Source organism: Salmo salar, chromosome 11 (genome assembly GCF_965601325.2).
Source record: "Salmo salar chromosome 11, fSalSal1, whole genome shotgun sequence".
NCBI lineage: Eukaryota > Metazoa > Chordata > Actinopteri > Salmoniformes > Salmonidae > Salmo > Salmo salar.
The window spans coordinates 47,975,597-47,997,458 of record NC_138301.1 but is presented as its reverse complement, the minus strand read 5'-3'; the positions used below and the strand labels follow the sequence as shown (position 1 = coordinate 47,997,458).

The 21,862-nt window shown below is 45.5% G+C and overlaps 1 protein-coding gene across 4 annotated transcripts in view; it reads left to right on the top strand.

The window, feature by feature from the left end:
* The window catches only part of LOC106561749 (homer protein homolog 2), a 229,071-nt gene that overhangs the window by 6,427 nt on the left and 200,782 nt on the right, over positions 1 to 21,862 (top strand). The window lies entirely within an intron of this gene.

Below are 21,862 nucleotides of genomic sequence, written 5' to 3'. Positions count from 1 at the left end.
CAGGATCTGGAGGGGAAACAATCTAGTTTGATACTGGTGTCAGTAGGGAAGCTCAATACCTTGGACAATCTAGTTTGATACTGGTGTCAGTAGGGAAGCTTGGAGATACATTTTAAAGGGTATATCTGTAACTTCTCAAACAAAACACATGGAACAAACAGTTCCATTTCAGCCAGTCAGAGTACAGCTCAGTCCTGCCTATTCAATACTTTAAAAAATAAATTCAACTACAGATTGTGCCTTTTTACAGTTGAATGTGTGAACCAGGCATGGAGCACAGCCTTGTAATGTCATGAATCATAATGAAATGATACAATAGATGAATTATTGACAGTATTGATAGTGTTCAGATGACTGTTGATAAGGGGGTAGATGAGTGTGGACATATTGATCTTTAGTAGTGCTGGTTTCCCCTTCAGGCTGGGGTTGTAGATTAACTACGGTGCCTCTCTCTCTGTGTGTCTCTGTGTGTCTCTGTGTCTCTCTGTGTCTCTCTGTGTCTGTCTGTGTCTCTCTGTGTCTCTCTGTGTCTCTCTGTGTCTGTCTGTGTCTCTCTGTGTCTCTCTGTGTGTGTCTGTGTCTCTCTGTGTCTCTCTGTGTCTGTGTGTCTCTCTGTGTCTGTGTGTCTCTGTGTGTCTCTGTGTGTCTCTGTGTGTCTCTGTGTGTCTCTGTGTGTCTCTGTGTTTCTCTGTGTCTGTGTGTCTCTGTGTCATATTCAGTGTGTTTCATGTTTTGCACTACAGTAAACTATATATAGTAGTGATGGAGGGGAATCGATAGTTACATATCGCAATATTATTTTGGACGATATTATATCGATACTTTGATACTTGTATTTATTTTTACTAGGTAGTGTTAGCTAGCGCTAGCCGGCTGTACCTGCACCAAAGCTTTTTCTCCATATTTTTAAATAGTGAGCCAACTTGTTTTCAACACTTTTATTTATTTCCCTGACTGATCAAAACTCATTTTCTCATGTCTCTCTGGTCTCTCTGCGGCAGATATATAGTCAGTAATATGTTTGGAACATCATCCCAATAAAATCACAGTATCGAATCACAATACTTATAGAATCATGAGAATGGCAATACATATCGTATGGTGAGTAGGGCTGTGATGATACCAGTATGGTGACGATATCGTATGGTGAGTAGGGCTGTGACGATACCAGCATGGTGACGATATCGTATGGTGAGTAGGGCTGTGACGATATCGTATGGTGATGAAAACACAAAGCAGACAACTCTTTGGTCCTTCAGAAAGCTGCTGTATGTATAGTATTGTGTGATATAGCCTGGTACTAAACCTGCTGTATGTAACATATTGTGTGATATAGCCTGGTACTAAACCTGCTGTATGTATAGTATTGTGTGATATAGCCTGGTAATAAACCTGCTGTATGTAACATATTGTGTGATATAGCCTGGTACTAAACCTGCTGTATGTATAGTATTGTGTGATATAGCCTGGTAGTAAACCTGCTGTATGTAACATATTGTGTGATATAGCCTGGTACTAAACCTGCTGTATGTATAGTATTGTGTGATGTAGCCTGGTAGTAAACCTGCTGTATGTAACATATTGTGTGATATAGCCTGGTACTAAACCTGCTGTATGTATAGTATTGTGTGATATAGCCTGGTAGTAAACCTGCTGTATGTATAGTATTGTGTGATATAGCCTGGTACTAAACCTGCTGTATGTATAGTATTGTGTGATATAGCCTGGTACTAAACCTGCTGTATGTAACATATTGTGTGATATAGCCTGGTACTAAACCTGCTGTATGTAACATATTGTGTGATATAGCCTGGTACTAAACCTGCTGTATGTATAGTATTGTGTGATATAGCCTGGTAGTAAACCTGCTGTATGTATAGTATTGTGTGATATAGCCTGGTACTAAACCTGCTGTATGTATAGTATTGTGTGATATAGCCTGGTACTAAACCTGCTGTATGTAACATATTGTGTGATATAGCCTGGTACTAAACCAGCTGTATGTAACATATTGTGTGATATAGCCTGGTAGTAAACCTGCTGTATGTATAGTATTGTGTGATATAGCCTGGTACTAAACCTGCTGTATGTATAGTATTGTGTGATATAGCCTGGTAGTAAACCTGCTGTATGTATAGTATTGTGTGCTGTAGATGGAAAATAAACAAATGGGTCTCTGGATGACAACAACAAAACGTCTGTTTCCATCATCGGGATATTTTCCTAAAGAAGCTAAATCCACTTTGTGTTTCTTTTCCATTGTCATGATACTAACGAGTATCGATACTGGTGTTGACCCGTGTCTATTCCATACGTCTCTGGCGGTACGGCCCTAATGTATAGACAGACTGATTGGCGGTACGGCCCTAATGTATAGACAGACTGATTGGCGGTACGGCCCTAATGTATAGACAGACTGATTGGCGGTACGGCCCTAATGTATAGACAGACTGATTGGCGGTACGGCCCTAATGTATAGACAGACTGATTGGCGGTACGGCCCTAATGTATAGACAGACTGATTGGCGGTACGGCCCTAATGTATAGACAGACTGATTGGCGGTACGGCCCTAATGTATAGACAGACTGATTGGCGGTACGGCCCTAATGTATAGACAGACTGATTGGCGGTACGGCCCTAATGTATAGACAGACTGATTGGCGGTACGGCCCTAATGTATAGACAGACTGATTGGTGGTACGGCCCTAAGGTATAGACAGACTGATTGGCGGTACGGCCCTAATGTATAGACAGACTGATTGGCGGTACGGCCCTAAGGTATAGACAGACTGATTGGCGGTACGGCCCAAATGTATAGACAGACTGATTGGCGGTACGGCCCTAATGTATAGACAGACTGATTGGCGGTACGGCCCTAATGTATAGACAGACTGATTGGCGGTACGGCCCTAATGTATAGACAGACTGATTGGTGGTACAGCCCTAAGGTATAGACAGACTGATTGGCAATACGGCCCTAAGGTATAGACAGACTATGATTGACAATAGGAATCCAATCAGCCACTCATAAACACCACAGTCACATTAGTTGTAGTGGAAATGACTGCAGATGAAAAGCTGTGTAGTGTGATGCTGTGTTGTCCTGGAAACCAGCCGGATGGTGCATCTGGTTTCTATCTGACCTCCTGACCTGGTCAGGCTGAGAGGACAGACAGACAGCAGACACAATCAGCAGAGGGACGGAAAGAGATTGAAGGAGAGAGAGACGCAGATTGAGAGAGAGGGAGACACATGGAGAGATTACTAGGGATAGTGTGTGGGACTGCGAGAGTGTGAGACAGAGAGAGATATCACTAGAGAGAGGAAGATCTCTCTATTTAAACTAAGCCCTCACTGACAGGGTCGTGACCCGGATACAGGGTTGACCAGCTGACAGGGTCGTGACCCTGATACAGGGTTGACCAGCTGACAGGGTCGTGACCCGGATACAGGGTTGACCAGCTGACAGGGTCGTGACCCTGATACAGAGTTGACCAGCTGACAGGGCCGCGACCCTGATACAGGGTTGACCAGCTGACAGGGCCGTGACCCCGATACAGGGTTGACCAGCTGACAGGACTGTGACCCTATGTGTCCAGGGTTAACTAGATTCTAATCTCCTGCCCCAGCCAGATAGACTGTAAGTAAGAGCAGTTAAAGGGCTTCTTGTCATTGACTAGGCTCTGTGACAAGGAGGCATTGTGGCTGTGCTGTTGTCTACCCAGTACTCACACACCCCTAACACTCTTCACACTACCAAGCTGAACTGGTCTGGCCTGATTCCACATCCACCATAGCTGCTGGAACCTGCTAGAAAGGAGGATGTGGAAAGATACTGTCCAAGAGAGGACATGTGACGTGTGTCTGTCTGAGAGAGAGAGAGACAGGGCTGAAGTGTTAGGGTCATGGTGGAGAGAGAGACAGGGCTGAAGTGTTAGGGTCATGGTGGAGAGAGAGAGAGAGAGAGAGAGAGAGAGAGAGAGACAGGGCTGAAGTGTTAGGGTCATGGTGGGGAGAGAGAGAGAGAGGGAGAGACAGGGCTGAAGTGTTAGGGTCATGGTGGAGAGAGAGAGAGGGAGAGACAGGGCTGAAGTGTTAGGGTCGAGAGAGAGAGAGGGAGAGACAGGGCTGAAGTGTTAGGGTCATGGTGGAGAGAGAGAGAGAGGGAGAGACAGGGCTGAAGTGTTAGGGTCGAGAGAGAGAGGGAGAGACAGGGCTGAAGTGTTAGGGTCGAGAGAGGGAGAGACAGGGCTGAAGTGTTAGGGTCATGGTGGAGAGAGAGAGAGAGGGAGAGACAGGGCTGAAGTGTTAGGGTCGAGAGAGAGAGGGAGAGACAGGGCTGAAGTGTTAGGGTCGAGAGAGAGAGAGAGAGAGAGAACTCCATGACTACTAAATGAAAGGGGACAGACTGATGGAGAGACGGCTCCCCACCAGATGGCTGAGGGGTTTGGGCCATCTGGGATGGCTTGATGCTGCCATGGAACTGCCCTCTCCTCCGTTCCCCTCTCCTCCTCTCTCTTCTCCTCCCCTCCCGTTCTCCTCTCTCCCCCGCTCTTCCCTTTCTCTTCTCCTCTCTTCCCTTTCTCCTCTCCTCTCTCTTCTCCTCCACTCACGTTCCCCTTCTTCTCCTCTCTCCTCCGCTCCTCCCTTTCTCTTCTCTTTTCTACCAGTGACCACAAGGGATGCAGTAAGTAAACATCAAATCACCAAAACATGAACCCTGTGATCTCTAGCTGACTCATCTCACCAGGGACTTATTGAGTCAAGATGCTGCCACTTTTACAACGTTGGAACAGATAGAAATGTCTCGTGTAGAGATGGCAGATTGTCTATTCTATATGACAACATAATCATGTCTGTTCTATACAATACATTTCTATCTGAATCTACGCATCCCAAAATTGCACCCTATTCCCTATATAGTGCACTTTTGACCAGGGCCCATAGAGCGCTTGTTGTAAATAGTGCACTATGTAGGGAATAGGGATTAATTTGGGACTCAAACCTACCCTCTGACCCCATGACATCATTAGTGAAACAGAGCAGTTGTTTTGATTAACACACAGGTGGTGGTATCACTGTTATCCCAGTGAACTGGGATCTGCTGCCTGGCTACACACCAACTGTCAGACTACACACACACACACACACACCACACACACACACACACACACACACACACACACACACACACAAGCTGCTCATTCAGGCGGCAGTAACAGACCAGAAAGACTTCCCTCATCTGTCTGACGATCTCTATTCATTTCACTAATGATAATTCATTTCAATTATTGATTTGATTAACAGAGAGCTGTAATTCTTTGTTCACTGTTCCTCGGTCACAGACGAGAAATGACTCAGCTGTGTCAGTCAATGTGTTCCAAAAAGCTGAATGATCTGTATTTTTTCAGATAGTAAGGTGCTGTTTGGTGTCGGCTTAAAAATAATTACTGTTGAATAATGAATGTGTTCCAAAAAACGGGACATGTTTTTTATTTTTTATTATGTCCAAATATATGCAGTGATTGACCCAGATCTGTTGTTCACAGCCTCGTACCTCTCTTCAGTGAGTGACCCAGATCTGTTGTTCACAGCCTCGTACCTCTCTGCAGTGAGTGACCCAGATCTGTTGTTCACAGCCTCGTACCTCTCTTCAATGAGTGACCCAGATCTGTTGTTCACAGCCTCGTACCTCTCTTCAGTGAGTGACCCAGATCTGTTGTTCACAGCCTCGTACCTCTCTTCAGTGAGTGACCCAGATCTGTTGTTCACAGCCTCGTACCTCTCTTCAGTGAGTGACCCAGATCTGTTGTTCACAGCCTCGTACCTCTCTTCAGTGAGTGACCCAGATCTGTTGTTCACAGCCTCGTACCTCTCTTCAGTGAGTGACCCAGATCTGTTGTTCACAGCCTCGTACCTCTCTTCAGTGAGTGACCCAGATCTGTTGTTCACAGCCTCGTACCTCTCTTCAGTGAGTGACCCAGATCTGTTGTTCACAGCCTCGTACCTCTCTTCAGTGAGTGACCCAGATCTGTTGTTCACAGCCTCGTACCTCTCTTCAGTGAGTGACCCAGATCTGTTGTTCACAGCCTCGTACCTCTCTTCAGTGAGTGACCCAGATCTGTTGTTCACAGCCTCGTACCTCTCTTCAGTGAGTGACCCGTTTCTGTTGTTCACAGCCTCGTACCTCTCTTCAGTGAGTGACCCAGATCTGTTGTTCACAACCTCATACCTCTCTTCAGTGAGTGACCCGTCTCTGTTGTTCACAGCCTCGTACCTCTCTTTTTCTCTTTTCCGGGATATTTGGGATAAAACAGCCCTTTGTTCATTCATCCTTTAGAGGTGCTACACATACAGAAGTCAGTTCCAATGTGTTCTTATCAGTACAGCCAGAAGAGAAATGAGAGAAAGATGGGAAGAGTGGGAGGGTGAGGGGAGAAGTAAAGAAGTGAGGGATGGGAAGGGCGAGAGGGGGGAGGGCGAGAGGGGTGAGGGCGAGAGGGGTGAGGGGAAGGGTGAGAGGGGTGAGGGTGAGGGCGAGAGGGGTGAGGGGAAGTGCGAGAGGGGTGAGGGGGAGGGGGAAGGGCGAGAGGGGTGAAGTACAGTACATACACTTTCAATTCACATTAGCAACTGGAATGTTTACGAGCCGAGAGAGGGTTCGGCTGACGTTCTTGAGTTTCAGCTCAAAAATGTCACAGTAGCCAATAGCCAGGAGGCAAAGCATTGCAAACTATTCTACTGACTAGCTAGCTACTAGTTAAGGTTAAGCAAGCAACTCTTCATGCCCCTACAATATAACTCCTAATTATTACAACCAAACCATATTACACTATTAATAATTACAACCAAACCATATTTCATTCTTGAATAGCGCAACAATTCACAAACATGTGCAGACAAAGGCTTTATTTTCAAATCTTTTATCTTATATACAAAAGCATAAGTAATGTTAGCCTACTGAAAATTCATGCTTATCCCTCTAATACGAATATAAAGTTCAGTAGGCCTACCTTACAACATTACAACAAACCATGCTTCATTTTGATCAATATCATGCTAATCGTTAGGCTACATGTGCTAAAAGCTAATTGTGACTGAAAACGTGGGTATAATTCACCGAGGAGTTGTTTTATATGGAAGCTCATTCCCGCCACCCCCAAAATAAATAAAATACATATAGATCATATATAGGTTCTGTTTCTTTATTTGTAGTGTTGTGAGGTTATTTTCATCTCTCCACATTGCAGAGATCAGCACAACAGGGCTGCCAGCAACTGGTGGCAAGCTGGCATTTGCCCCCAGCACTTTGGATTTGGTTTAATAACAAATATTGAGATACGTTGAAAAGGGGGACAAAGTACTATCGTTTAGACTGATTGGCCTCATGATTTGTTTGACTGGGTTTTAATATTTTCATCCTCCCTAGAGCCAGGAGTTTTTCCAGGAGTTGTTTTTGAATCATATGTTCTGATTTAGACACATCTGGTCCCATCATAGCACATATAAAACCCATTTACAGCTGATTTATTACTCTGTCATACCCAGAGTTGTACGTGGTTAGGGTAGCCTACCAGACCAGGAAAAACTCTGGTCCCCAGGAAAACAATCCCCCCCACCACTCTGGGACCTGTGGTGCCACCTCTGAAATCACCACATAATGTTACAAATGAGAAAACATATTCTATTTGTATCATCTACTATCTAAAATGTTTTACTTACATAGTTTGACTTGCGCATATCAATTTTTTTTGCGAAAGTATCGAACGTTTTAAAAAATGGTGGCGGGAAAGGGTTTCCATAGTTTCGCATGGCTCAGTGTAGCCGACAGGCGGCAGCTAGGCCAGAATGTAACAGGCTGTTGGTGCAATTTCAGGTAAGAACTCAATAAAACAAGTGTAAAATATTAGGAAAATGTCTACATGTCAGCTATTTAAAAAAACACCCATTGCTCTGCTATTACCATTTATACTGTAGGAGTGTTGGGCTGAACGAGACGATTCTGTTTACACCGTCCTGCTTAGAGGGGGGGGGGCAGCTGTCAGGGGGAGGGTCATGCACCACCTCCGTAGTTAGCACTCGAGACGTCATCATTTTTTGGGAAGTTTATACAACAGTATTGTCCCTGGAGAACCTCTCAAAATGTCCCTGTGCTATCGTCAATGTGAAAAGGAGCGAGGAAAGCTCTGCTTTCTCCCCCTGCAGCAGGTTTGTCACGCATTTCATCAGCCACTGTCACTAGAGCACTCAACATATCCCAGTACAAATATATCCTGTTTGTTAAAGTGCTCCGGACTGATTTTGTGACCTTTTTAAGCGTAGTTAAACTGGATGGAGCGTAGGCTGGGTGCCAGCCTGTCTCTGCTCATGCCAACTTGTCCATGTCTTGAGAAACAGCAGTGTCAACAATCTCTCCTCGTCTGGTCCTGACTGTTTTTCATCAGGGGAAAAAAAACAACTGTTGCTATTGACTCAATAAAGCGTTATTAAACGTAACAGCAAACGGTGAGGGGACGTTCATTCTAGCTTGTACATCCAGCTCCAGTCTTGTGGCATTTTTTTTTCTCTCTCTCTCTCTCTCTCTCTCTCTCTCTCTCTCTCTCTCTCTCTCTCTCTCTCTCGACTTCAGAGTGAGAGCAGCTGAAATCAAGGGAGTGTGTGTGCCTGACGACAGTACAATGCTTAGTCCAACAGAGAACTTCCTGTGTAGAACAAGGTCTCATAGTAGTGGCTGCAGGTCAGGAAACAACCTCTGTTTGGGGCGGTTACGGCACTGCGTTTGGGGCGGTTACGGCACTGCGTTTGGGGAGGTTACGGCACTGCGTTTGGGGAGGTCAGTGGTCACCAACCTTTTCTGAGTCAAGATCACTTTCTGAGTCAAAATGCAAGCTGAGAGCTACCGCTCAGACTTCTCATTAACATGACTTAAAAACGTAAGCCTATGCAACATTAACCAATTGAAAACAGTATTGTAGCAGTGAGGTTTCTGCAGTAGGCTAGAGGGTATTGGCCCAATACATTATCACTACATATTGGCTATGCTTGAATTGCCCTGCCAATGTTGTTCTTCTCAGATCATTTTTGAAATGATATGTATAACAAATGAGGTATATGATCACACTGGTAAAAGATCATTTGTATGAGGCACAGCTGAGTGAGTATAACTGTTTATTTATTACTGGACTGATGGCCTGCGTCTGTTGGTCAGTCTGAGGAGAGGGAGGGAGCGACGATGAGGCAGCCTCTCACCAGACACCCCGTCCCTCCACTCTCCTTCCCGCCGCTGAGAAAAAGTGGACACAGTCTTCCAGCTGATGGCGAAACTCATGCACCAATTCATGTTGTTAATCCTATGACCATAGAAAGTGAAATATTCCTTGATATTAAAAAAGAGACAAGCAGATAATAAACAACTCAAGCTTATAGGAACACTTTTCTATACGCATTAATTACAGGTCAGTGCTGGATGTAGCGTGAGTGGAAGTAGGAAGTATGGCTATAAAAGTGTTGATGGTGCTGAATAACAACTTAATCATGAACTCACTCATAAAAACAGCAGCTCTTTGCTGTATTCGTTGAGTCTCTCTCGTCATGGTTTTAAAAGTTTTTAAATCTCACAGTATTACCAACGTTGCTGTGCGTTCGAGGTTTCTTTCTACAGTCTGTGGTTTGAGGAAACTGTGCAGACACGGGTATCGGAGCTATCTGATTGGCCAGCGGTAGGCCTGTAGGTGCACTTGATTTGCTCTCTGGGTCTGCCGGCTAGCCAGAGTTCTACCTTCAGACACAGGAAATGGTTCAACATGGGAACACTTTGCCTTCCCACCGCTGGGGCTGCTGAATCAAGTGCTGAATCAGAGTTTGTAGGTTATGGCTGTGAGTTTGTGTAGGTTAGAACTGAATGAGGCGATTGTATGGATTGAAAAGCAGTAAAAGTTTAGAAGCATAATGTTCAAAGAAGTGGAGAGGTTTTGCATAATTGGGGGTATTGCCTAAGACAAAGGGAGGAAATTAACCAAACACAGAAACCTACTGTAGAATTGAACAAGACAGACCTGTGTGTGTGTGTGTGCACTGTGTGTGTGTGTGCACTGTGTGTGTGTGCACTGTGTGTGTGTGTGTGTGTGAATGCACAGTGACCAGTGTTTTCATATCTGGAACAGGTACAGCAACATTTCATAAATAGTTCCCTCTCGTCAGGTATTTAAGGAATGTTCCAGGCTGCCTGTCAACTCAGCCACGTAAAGTTCTGATGAATCTATTTTACGACTTCAGTACAGGTATTGTTGAACTGTTGGTACATTGAACTGTGCCGCCAGCAGTCAGAGCGCACCTTTAAACTTACAGATTATATATTGCAACAGCAGCAACTCATTTACAGTGACAGTGTTAAATGGGGTGTGTAATCTGATGGTGTTTTTTAGGAACGCAACTGGAATGGTTCTGGAATCACTTTAGAATGGTTCAAGGTTCTAATCTAGATTGTAGAATGTAGGTCAGGTTGTTCTCTAACTGACACACTGCTAGACAGCAAACAGACCTAAAACCACCAGCTAATAACCCTATTGACCTATCAATGGTCAATACAGGGATTGTATTTGTACAGGTATGTAATGTGCATTGATTGCCTCTACAGAATACAAATATGACATGCCTGAAAGTCTTTATGCTATATCACAGTTCCAGCCCCATATGCTGCTTAATATATATGGCTGGGAGTCTCTCTCTCTCCTTGATATAGTCATATACTTAGAACATAGTCTAATCCAACTAAACACAACGTCCTGAAACTGTCTTGCTCCCTGAGCAGTTGGATCCTCTATTAGTTCATCAAGCTAACGCTCTCTGAAATATCCTGGCTGATCGCTCAATGTTATGTACTGTATGGGGAATATGCTCCTGGCTGATCTCTCCATGTTATGTACTGTATGGGGAATATGCTCCTGGCTGATCTCTCCATGTTATGTACTGTATGGGGAATATGCTCCTGGCTGATCTCTCCATGTTATGTACTGTATGGGGAATATGCTCCTGGCTGATCTCTCCATGTTATGTACTGTATGGAGAACATGGCGTGAGTGGTGAGTCAACTAAAACATGAACAAGACTTGAGAGTAAAGACCAGATAGAGGATGAAGCTTATTCATGCATTACTTAACATTACTGCCTTCCTGCCTGTTTCTTATTCCTCTGAGGTAGCTAATGCCTGGTGCTGCTGCTCTACAGAGGTTAGCGCGCCACGCTAACTGACCCTAACACGGTGCTGCTGCTCTACAGAGGTTAGCACGCCACGCTAACTGACCCTAACACGGTGCTGCTGCTCTACAGAGGTTAGCACGACACGCTAACTGACCCTAACACGGTGCTGCTGCTCTACAGAGGTTAGCACGACACGCTAACTGACCCTAACACGGTGCTGCTGCTCTACAGAGTTTAGCACGCCACGCTAACTGACCCTAACACGGTGCTGCTGCTCTACAGAGGTTAGCACGACACGCTAACTGACCCTAACACGGTGCTGCTGCTCTACAGAGGTTAGCACGACACGCTAACTGACCCTAACACGGTGCTGCTGCTCTACAGAGGTTAGCACGACACGCTAACTGACTCTAACACGGTGCTGCTGCACTACAGGGGTTAGCACGACACGCTAACTGACCCTAACACGGTGCTGCTGCTCTACAGGGGTTAGCACGTCACGCTAACTGACCCTAACACGGTGCTGCTGCTCCACAGAGGTTAGCACGACACGCTAACTGACCCTAACACGGTGCTGCTGCTCTACAGGGGTTAGTACGACATGCTAACTGACCCTAACACGGTGGTGCTGCTGCTCTACAGAGGTTAGCACGACACGCTAACTGACCCTAACACGGTGCTGCTGCTCTACAGAGGTTAGCACGACACGCTAACTGACCCTAACACGGTGCTGCTGCTCTACAGAGGTTAGCACGACACGCTAACTGACCCTAACACGGTGCTGCTGCTCTACAGAGGTTAGCACGACACGCTAACTGACCCAACACGGTGCTGCTGCTCCACAGAGGTTAGCACGACACGCTATCATAGTGCTGTTGCTGGACTACAGATGTGAGCACGACACTCTAACACATTCACAGCCATGCGGCTCTCACTGTGGGCTCAACTCATCACTGGATGGATGTGTGAAGTCACATATTACACTGACGGATGGATGGTCCTGGTCCTCTAGAGGAGAGACAGACAGACGGTCCTGGTTCTCTAGAGGAGAGACAGACAGACGGTCCTGGTTCTCTAGAGGAGAGACAGACAGACAGACGGTCCCGGTTCTCTAGAGGAGAGACAGACAGACAGACGGTCCCGGTCCTCTAGAGGAGAGACAGACAGACAGACGGTCCCGGTCCTCTAGAGGAGAGACAGACAGACAGACAGACGGTCCCGGTCCTCTAGAGGAGAGACAGACAGACGGTCCCGGTTCTCTAGAGGAGAGACAGACAGACGGTCCTGGTCCTGGTCCTCTAGAGGAGAGACAGACAGACGGTCCTGGTTCTCTAGAGGAGAGACAGACAGACGGTCCTGGTTCTCTAGAGGAGAGACAGACAGACGGTCCTGGTCCTGGTCCTCTAGAGGAGAGACAGACAGACGGTCCTGGTTCTCTAGAGGAGAGCTCATTACCCACTCACCTGTAAATGATTTATATGCAGCCGCACCGGATGGGGGAGAGAGAGAGATCAGAAAACCCTCCATGTGAAAGCCTCAGGTTTAGCTCCTCTTGTCACCTGTCTTGTAATTGTTCTGCTCCTATATATTACACTGTTCTCTGCCCATCTGACTGATGTGGTGTGGCTGTGTTGAGAGACTACTGTACTTCATCTTATTTAGCTCCATGTCTGCTCTGTGTTTTGAATGTTGTGGGCATGGATAACATGTGGCTGTACAGACAGAGGTAATGTCTATTATAGCTGGCTCCAGACAGAGGTAATGTCTATTATAGCTGGCTCCAGGCAGAGGTAATGTCTATTATAGCTGGCTCCAGGCAGAGGTAATGTCTATTATAGCTGGCTCCAGACAGAGGTAATGTCTATTATAGCTGGCTCCAGACAGAGGTAATGTCTATTATAGGTAATGTAAAAGGTCAGGTGTGTGTGTGTGTGTGCTATATCTGGGTCCAGCCAGACTGAATGCTAAATCAAAGTGTATTGGTGGTGTACACTGTCTATCAGATGTTACAGCAGGTGCAGAGAGATGCTTCTAGGGAGTTGGCTAGGAGATAGCAACAGGGAGACTGTCAGCGCCATCTTGTTCAAAAGGTCAGGTCTTTCTGTGTCTGTCAGCGCCATCTTGTTCAAAAGGTCAGGTCTTTCTGTGTCTGTCAGCACCATCTTGGTCAAAAGGTCAGGTCTTTCTGTGTTTGTCAGCGCCATCTTGTTCAAAAGGTCAGGTCTTTCTGTGTCTGTCAGCACCATCTTGGTCAAAAGGTCAGGTCTTTCTGTGTTTGTCAGCACCATCTTGTTCAAAAGGTCAGGTCTTTCTGTGTCTGTGCGCCCGCACCTGTTGAAAACGGCACAACAGTGATCTGCATAAAGGGTATTTTTCCAAGCAGATTACAGTTCAGATTAGGATTATGGGAACAGTGAATTTATTAGGAAGGCTTTCATTTCTTTGAGGACCGTAATCCTGATGACATTATTAGCTCAATGGCCCATTGCTGTCCGTCCTAGCGTCTGTCTGTCCGACTGTCCTAGCGGTCCGTCTGTCTGTCTTAGCGGTCCGTCTGTCTGTCTGTCTGTCCTGCCTAGCGTCTGTCTGTCTGTCTCCTAGCGTCTGTCCTAGCGTCTGTCTCTCTGTCCTAGCGGTCCGTCTGTCCTAGCGGTTCGTCTGTCCTAGCGTCTGTCTCTCTGTCCTAGCGGTCCGTCTGTCCTAGCGGTCCGTCTGTCCTAGCGGTCCGTCTGTCCTAGCGGTCCGTCTGTCCTAGCGGTCCGTCTGTCCCAGCGGTCCGTCTGTCCTAGCGGTTCGTCTGTCCTAGCGTCTGTCTTTCTGTCCTAGCGGTCCGTCTGTCCTAGCGGCCCGTCTGTCCTAGCGGCCCGTCTGTCCTAGCGGTCCGTCTGTCCTAGCGGTTCGTCTGTCCTAGCGGTCCGTCTGTCCTAGCGGTCCGTCTGTCCTAGCGGTCCGTCTGTCTGTCCTAGCGGTCCGTCTGTCTGTCCTAGCGGTCCGTCTGTCTGTCCTAGCGGTCCGTCTGTCTGTCCTAGCGGTTCGTCTGTCTGTCCTAGCGGTCCGTCGGTCTGTCCTAGCGGTCCGTCTGTCTGTCTGTCCTGCCTAGCGTCTGTCTGTCTGTCCTAGCGTCTGTCCTAGCGTCTGTCTCTCTGTCCTAGCGGTCCGTCTGTCCTAGCGGTCCGTCTGTCCTAGCGGTCCGTCTGTCCTAGCGGTCCGTCTGTCCCAGCGGTCCGTCTGTCCTAGCGGTTCGTCTGTCCTAGCGTCTGTCTTTCTGTCCTAGCGGTCCGTCTGTCCTAGCGGTCCGTCTGTTCTAGCGGTTCGTCTGTCCTAGCGGTCCGTCTGTCTGTCCTAGCGGTCCGTCTGTCTGTCCTAGCGGTCCGTCTGTCTGTCCTAGCGGTCCGTCTGTCTGTCCTAGCGGTTCGTCTGTCCTAGCGGTTCGTCTGTCTTAGCAGTTCATCTGTCCTAGCGGTTCGTCTGCAGTTGCTCTAGGACTTTGTGTATTTAACTTTAATGTTTTGTAGTACTAGAACTGGGACGAGAGGAAGAGGGGGCTAGAGGAAGAGGGGGCGAGAGGAAGCGGGGACGTAAGGAAAGCGAGTGAGGAGAGATTCAGTGAATGCATTAATCTAGCCAACTGAACTAGTATTCTCTGAACCGACTGTTGACAGATTTAGTGTGAAGGGTGTGTGAGTACTGTAGTGTGTGAATGTGAGGAAGTGTGCGTGCTTCACAGATCTAACATAAGAGGTTTGTGTGTGGTGCATTTGTGAGCGTGTGTATGAACAGGAACTGTGTGTTTTAAGAGGAGGAGCAGGGTTTCCACACTGATTTGTCAGACCAGATCATGAAAGTTTAATAAGATGTCTAATTCTGCTCTTTCATCTTACCTAAGAATGTTTTCACTGCTCAGCCCTCTGCTGTGAGCTACAGACACACATAATCAGCACTGTACGCTAGAGCCATAGACAGAACACACACACACACACCCAGAAAGCTGTGAGGAACAGACACACACCCAGAACGCTCCATATCGCTGGGAGGCAGATCAAAGCCATGAGATATGCCCTCAAAATAACAGCAGCATTAGCTTCCTACTGTTACACATTATAACGAACAGAAGAGTTGGCTTTACTGGCAACTGGACATTCCCTGCTTGGACACACACACACACACACACACACACACACACACACACACACACACACACACACACACACACACACACACACACACACACACACACACACACACACACAAAAAAAAGAGGAGGCTGGTGGGAGGAGCTATAGGAGGACGGGCTCATTATAATGGAGTAAATGGCAAGGTATCAGACATATGGACTCTGTTCCATTCCAGCCATTACAATGAGCCTGTCCTCCTTTAACTAACTAACTAACTAACACACACCACTGTACATGTCCTGCTAGGATACCTCCTAGTATAGATCTATGTCATGCTAGGATACCTCCTAGTACAGATCTATGTCCTGCTAGGATACCTCCTAGTATAGATCTATGTCCTGCTAGGATACCTCCTATTATAGATCTATGTCCTGCTAGGATACCTCCTAGTATAGATCTATGTCCTGCTAGGATACCTCCTAGTATAGATCTATGTCCTGCTAGGATACCTTAGTAGGGATGGAATATGAAAACAATACATCTCTGCTGCCCTGTGGAGCGATGCCTATCGGAAAGGGGGGTGTGTGTGTGTGTGTGTGTGTGTGTGTGTGTGTGTGTGTGTGTGTGTGTGTGTGTGTGTGTGTGTGTGTGTGTGTGTGTGTGTGTGTGTGCACGTGCACTCTTCCACACGGAGTCCTACGGGTTCCACACACACAAAACCACACTACAGTCACATACTGCACACATGCTGCATTTTACATTGGTTTGATTTCCTGGTTTGAATTTTAAAAAATCAAGTATGTAAATATAACCACAGAGAGTGTGGTAACAGGAAGGGATGGAAAGGTGGTGTTGTATTGTGGCAGGACCAAGTGAGGATAGACAGACTGACTGACTGACGACTGACTGACTCTGCACTGCGTGTTCAGCCTGTGTGTTTACTGAACACTAACTGTCTACTGGGAGATGGGAGCGTGGCCACACCCACACACATCTTGCTTTCTGCATGAGTGTGTCAACCCCCCCCCCCCCCCACACACACACACACGTACAGAGCCCTCTGAGAATAGGACAGGAGGAGAGAAGAAGAGAAAAGACTGGTCTGTCTTATTGGCTGTCTCTGACGGCTCACTCTGACAGACAGGAAATGGCTCATATCTGTTTCAATTATATTGCCACTTTACTGCCACTTTGTCCTTTATAACATCTAGTGACAAGCCTGTGGTCCTTTATAACATCTAGTGATAACCAAGCCTGTGGTCCTTTATAACATCTAGTGACAAGCCTGTGGTCCTTTATAACGTCTAGTGATAACCAAGCCTGTGGTCCTTTATAACGTCTAGTGATAACCAAGCCTGTGGTCCTTTATAACATCTAGTGATAACTAAGCCTGTGGTCCTTTATAACATCTAGTGATAACCAAGCCTGTAGTGATAACCAAGCCTGTGGTCCTTTATAACATCTAGTGATAACCAAACCTGTAGTCCTTTATAACATCTAGTGATAACCAAGCCTGTGGTCCTTTATAACATCTAGTGATAACCAAGCCTGTGGTCCTTTATAACATCTAGTGATAACCAAGCCTGTGGTCCTTTATAACATCTAGTGATAACCAAGCCTGTGGTCCTTTATAACATCTAGTGATAACCAAGCCTGTGGACTCCTATGGTACTAAGAGTGCATTTTAAAAGTGTGTGTGATTGTCCAAGACAGAGGTTGAGTTAATGTGGCCTAATGTAGTCCTGGGAATGATGACTGTGTTACTCTGGCAAGCGACATTTTGAACAGACGGTCGATCTAAGAGGACATTTTAAATGTGTGTGTGTCGCTGTGATTGTCCCTCGTTTTAGTCATTGTTCAAATGGTTCCTGAATAACAGAGAGGTTGTGAGTTAATTTGTCCTAATGCAAAGTAGTGATGCTGGGAGAGATGCCTGTAGCTGTATCCTTCAAATGGCATTATAATCCAATCTGGGTCATCTAGATGCTATTTAATACCCATTTTCCCATTGATATGAAAAGTCTACTGATGTAGAAAAGTCATTTTTTCCCCTCTGTTAGGCAGTGGAATATGTAGCCTTTGACATGTAAATCTTACGTCCTCGTTACCTACGTCCTCGTTGCCTACGTCCTTGTTGCCTACGTCCTCATTGCCTACATCCTCGTTGCCTACGTTCTCGTTGCCTACGTCCTCGTTGCCTACGTCCTTGTTGCCTACGTCCTCGTTGCCTACGTCCTCGTTGCCTACGTCCTCGTTGCCTACGTCCTCGTTGCCTACGTCCTCGTTGCCTACGTCCTTGATGATGTCTGAAATGCAAGAAGCACAGTTGATAATCTTCCTAACAGATGTCCACCAGACGACGACAGTACACACACAGGGAACAGGGGACTGCAGAGGTTTAAACTGTCTTAATTATTGATGGGGGGGAAGTTGATAGACATATCGTAATATTTTTGAATGATATTATATTGATATTTGACTCCAAATATGGATTTGTAAAAAAACAAAATGTTTATGTACATACAGTACCAGTCAAAAGTTTGGACACTCCTACTCATTCAAGGGTTTTTCTTTATTTTTACTATTTTCGACATTGTAGAATAATAATGAAGACATCAAAACTATGAAATAACACATATGGAATCATGTATTAACCAAAAAAGTGTTAAACAAATATTGGCATTCTCTCAGAAGTGGAACTCTGTAAGGTTGTCGGCTGCCATACCACATTCGTGTCAAGGTACTACGAGTTGTGTGTTATTTTATGCACAATTCGCTTTGTTGTGCTGGACTGTCAGTTGACTAACTGTAGCCTGTCTGTTGCGCTGCACAATTCGCTTTGTTGTGCTGGACTGTCAGTTGACTAACTGTAGCCTGTCTGTTGCGCTGCACAATTCGCTTTGTTGTGCTGGACTGTCAGTTGACTAACTGTAGCCTGTCTGTTGCGCTGCACAATTCGCTTTGTTGTGCTGGTCTGTCAGTTGACTAACTGTAGCCTGTCTGTTGCGCTGCACAATTCGTGTCCGCCTCCTTTGTCATCTTTCATCAATAACCCGTTTTCAACCACTGGCCTGCCGTTTGCTGGATGTGCTTTGGGTGGGGGAGCTTTATATATATATATATATAGATATATATATATTTAGATATACTGTGCCTTCCGAAAGTATTCAGACCCCTTGACTTTTTCCACATTTTGTTACGTTACAGCCTTATTCTAAAATTGATTAAAACAAATTCCTCAGCAACTACACATAATATCCCATAATGACAAAGCAAAAACAGGTTTTCCCATTTTTTTTGTTGCATATTTTATATATTTTTTAAGCAGAAATACCTTATTTACATTAGTATTCAGCCCCTTTGCTATGAGACTCGAAGTTGAGCTCTGGTGCGTCCTGTTTCGATTGATCATCCTTGAGATGTTTCTACAACTTGATTGGAGTCCACCTGTGGTAAATTCAATTTTTTGGACATGATTTGGAAAGGCACACACCTGTCTATATAAGGTCCCACAGTTGACAGTGCATGTCAGAGCAAAAACCAAGCCATGAGGTTGAAGGAATAGTCCATAGAGCTCCGAGACAGGATTGTGTCGAGGCACAGATTTGGGGAAGGGTACCAAAAAATGTCTGCAGCATTGAAGGTCCCCAAGAACACAGCTGGCCTCCATCAGTCTTAAATGGAAGATGTTTGGAACCACCAAGACTCTTCCTAGAACTGACCGCCCAGCCAAACTGAGCAATCAGGGGAGAAGGGCCTTGGTCAGGGAGGTGACCAAGAACCTGATGGTCTCTAGAGTTCCTCTGTGGAGATGGGAGAACCTTCCAGAAGGACAATCTCTGCAGCACTCCGCCAATCAGGCCTTTATGGTAGAGTAGCCAGACGGAAGCCACTCATCAGTAAAAGGCACTAACAGCCATCTTGGAGTTTGCCAAAAGGCACCTAAAGGACTCAGAACATGAGAAACACGATTCTCTGGTCTGATGAAGCCAAGATTGAACTCTTTAGCCTGAATACCAAGCGTCACGTCTGGAGGAAACCTGGCATCATCCCTACGGTGAAGCATGGTGGTGACGACAACATGCTATGGGGATGTTTTTCAGCAGCAGGGACTGGGAGACTAGTCAGGAATGAGGGGAAAGATGAACGGAGCAAAGTACAGACAGATCCTTGATGAAAACCTGCTCCAGAGCACTCAGGACTTCAGACTGAGGCGAAGCTTCACCTTCCATTTTAGAATAAGGCTGTAACGTAACAAAATTTGGAAAAGGTCAAGGGGTCTGAATACTTTCCGAAGGCACTGGGTGTGTGTGTAATTTTTGCTAGGTAGCGTTAGCTAGCTCTAATAGTCTGACCCTGCGCCAACACACAGGTATTTTACATCCTATAGGTTAATTTTTGCTAGGTAGCGTTAGCTAGCTCTAATAGTCTGACCCTGCACCAACACACAGGTATTTTACATCCTATAGGTAAATTTTTGCTAGGTAGCGTTAGCTAGCTCTAATAGTCTGACCCTGCACCAACACAGGTATTTTTCATCCTATAGGTTAATTTTTGCTAGGTAGCGTTAGCTAGCTCTAATAGTCTGACCCTGCACCAACACAGGTATTTTACATCCTATAGGTTAATTTTTGCTAGGTAGCGTTAGCTAGCTTTAATAGTCTGACCCTGCACCAACACAGGTATTTTACATCCTGTAGGTTAATTTTTGCTAGGTAGCGTTAGCTAGCTCTAATAGTCTGACCCTGCACCAACACAGGTATTTTTCATCCTATAGGTTAATTTTTGCTAGGTAGCGTTAGCTAGCAACACACAGGTATTTTTCATCCTATAGGTTAATTTTTGCTAGGTAGCGTTAGCTAGCTCTAATAGTCTGACCCTGCACCAACACACAGGTATTTTTCATCCTATAGGTTCATTTTTGCTAGGTAGCGTTGGCTAGCTCTAATAGTCTGACCCTGCACCAACACACAGGTATTTTACATCCTATAGGCTAATTTTTGCTAGGTAGCGTTAGCTAGCTCTAATAGTCTGACCCTGCACCAACACAGGTATTTTTCATCCTATAGGTTAATTTTTGCTAGGTAGCGTTAGCTAGCTTTAATAGTCTGACCCTGCACCAACACACAGGTATTTTACATCCTATAGGCTAATTTTTGCTAGGTAGCGTTAGCTAGCTCTAATAGTCTGACCCTGCACCAACACAGGTATTTTTCATCCTATAGGTTAATTTTTGCTAGGTAGCGTTAGCTAGCTCTAATAGTCTGACCCTGCACCAACACAGGTATTTTTCATCCTATAGGTTAATTTTTGCTAGGTAGCGTTAGCTAGCAACACACAGGTATTTTTCATCCTATAGGTTAATTTTTGCTAGGTAGCGTTAGCTAGCTCTAATAGTCTGACCCTGCACCAACACACAGGTATTTTACATCCTATAGGTTCATTTTTGCTAGGTAGCGTTAGCTAGCTCTAATAGTCTGACCCTGCACCAACACACAGGTATTTTTCATCCTATAGGTTCATTTTTGCTAGGTAGCGTTGGCTAGCTCTAATAGTCTGACCCTGCACCAACACACAGGTATTTTACATCCTATAGGCTAATTTTTGCTAGGTAGCGTTAGCTAGCTCTAATAGTCTGACCCTGCACCAACACAGGTATTTTTCATCCTATAGGTTAATTTTTGCTAGGTAGCGTTAGCTAGCTTTAATAGTCTGACCCTGCACCAACACACAGGTATTTTACATCCTATAGGCTAATTTTTGCTAGGTAGCGTTAGCTAGCTCTAATAGTCTGACCCTGCACCAACACAGGTATTTTTCATCCTATAGGTTAATTTTTGCTAGGTAGCGTTAGCTAGCTTTAATAGTCTGACCCTGCACCAACACACAGGTATTTTACATCCTATAGGCTCATTTTTGCTAGGTAGCGTTAGCTAGCTCTAATAGTCTGACCCTGCACCAACACAGGTATTTTTCATCCTATAGGTTAATTTTTGCTAGGTAGCGTTAGCTAGCAACACACAGGTATTTTTCATCCTATAGGTTAATTTTTGCTAGATAGCGTTAGCTAGCTCTAATAGTCTGACCCTGCACCAACACACAGGTATTTTTCATCCTATAGGTTAATTTTTGCTAGGTAGTGTTAGCTAGCTCTAATAGTCTGACCCTGCATCAACACACAGGTATTTTACATCCTCTAGGTTAATTTTTGCTTGGTATCGTTAGCTAGCTCTAATAGTCTGACCCTGCACCAACACACAGGTATTTTACATCCTATAGGCTAATTTTTGCTAGGTAGCGTTAGCTAGCTCTAATAGTCTGACCCTGCACCAACACACAGGTATTTTACATCCTATAGGCTAATTTTTGCTAGGTAGCGTTAGCTAGCTTTAATAGTCTGACCCTGCACCAACACACAGGTATTTTACATCCTATAGGTTAATTTTTGCTAGGTAGCGTTAGCTAGCTCTAATAGTCTGACCCTGCACCAACACAGGTATTTTTCATCCTATAGCTTGTTCTCCATCTTTTAAATAGTGAGCCAATG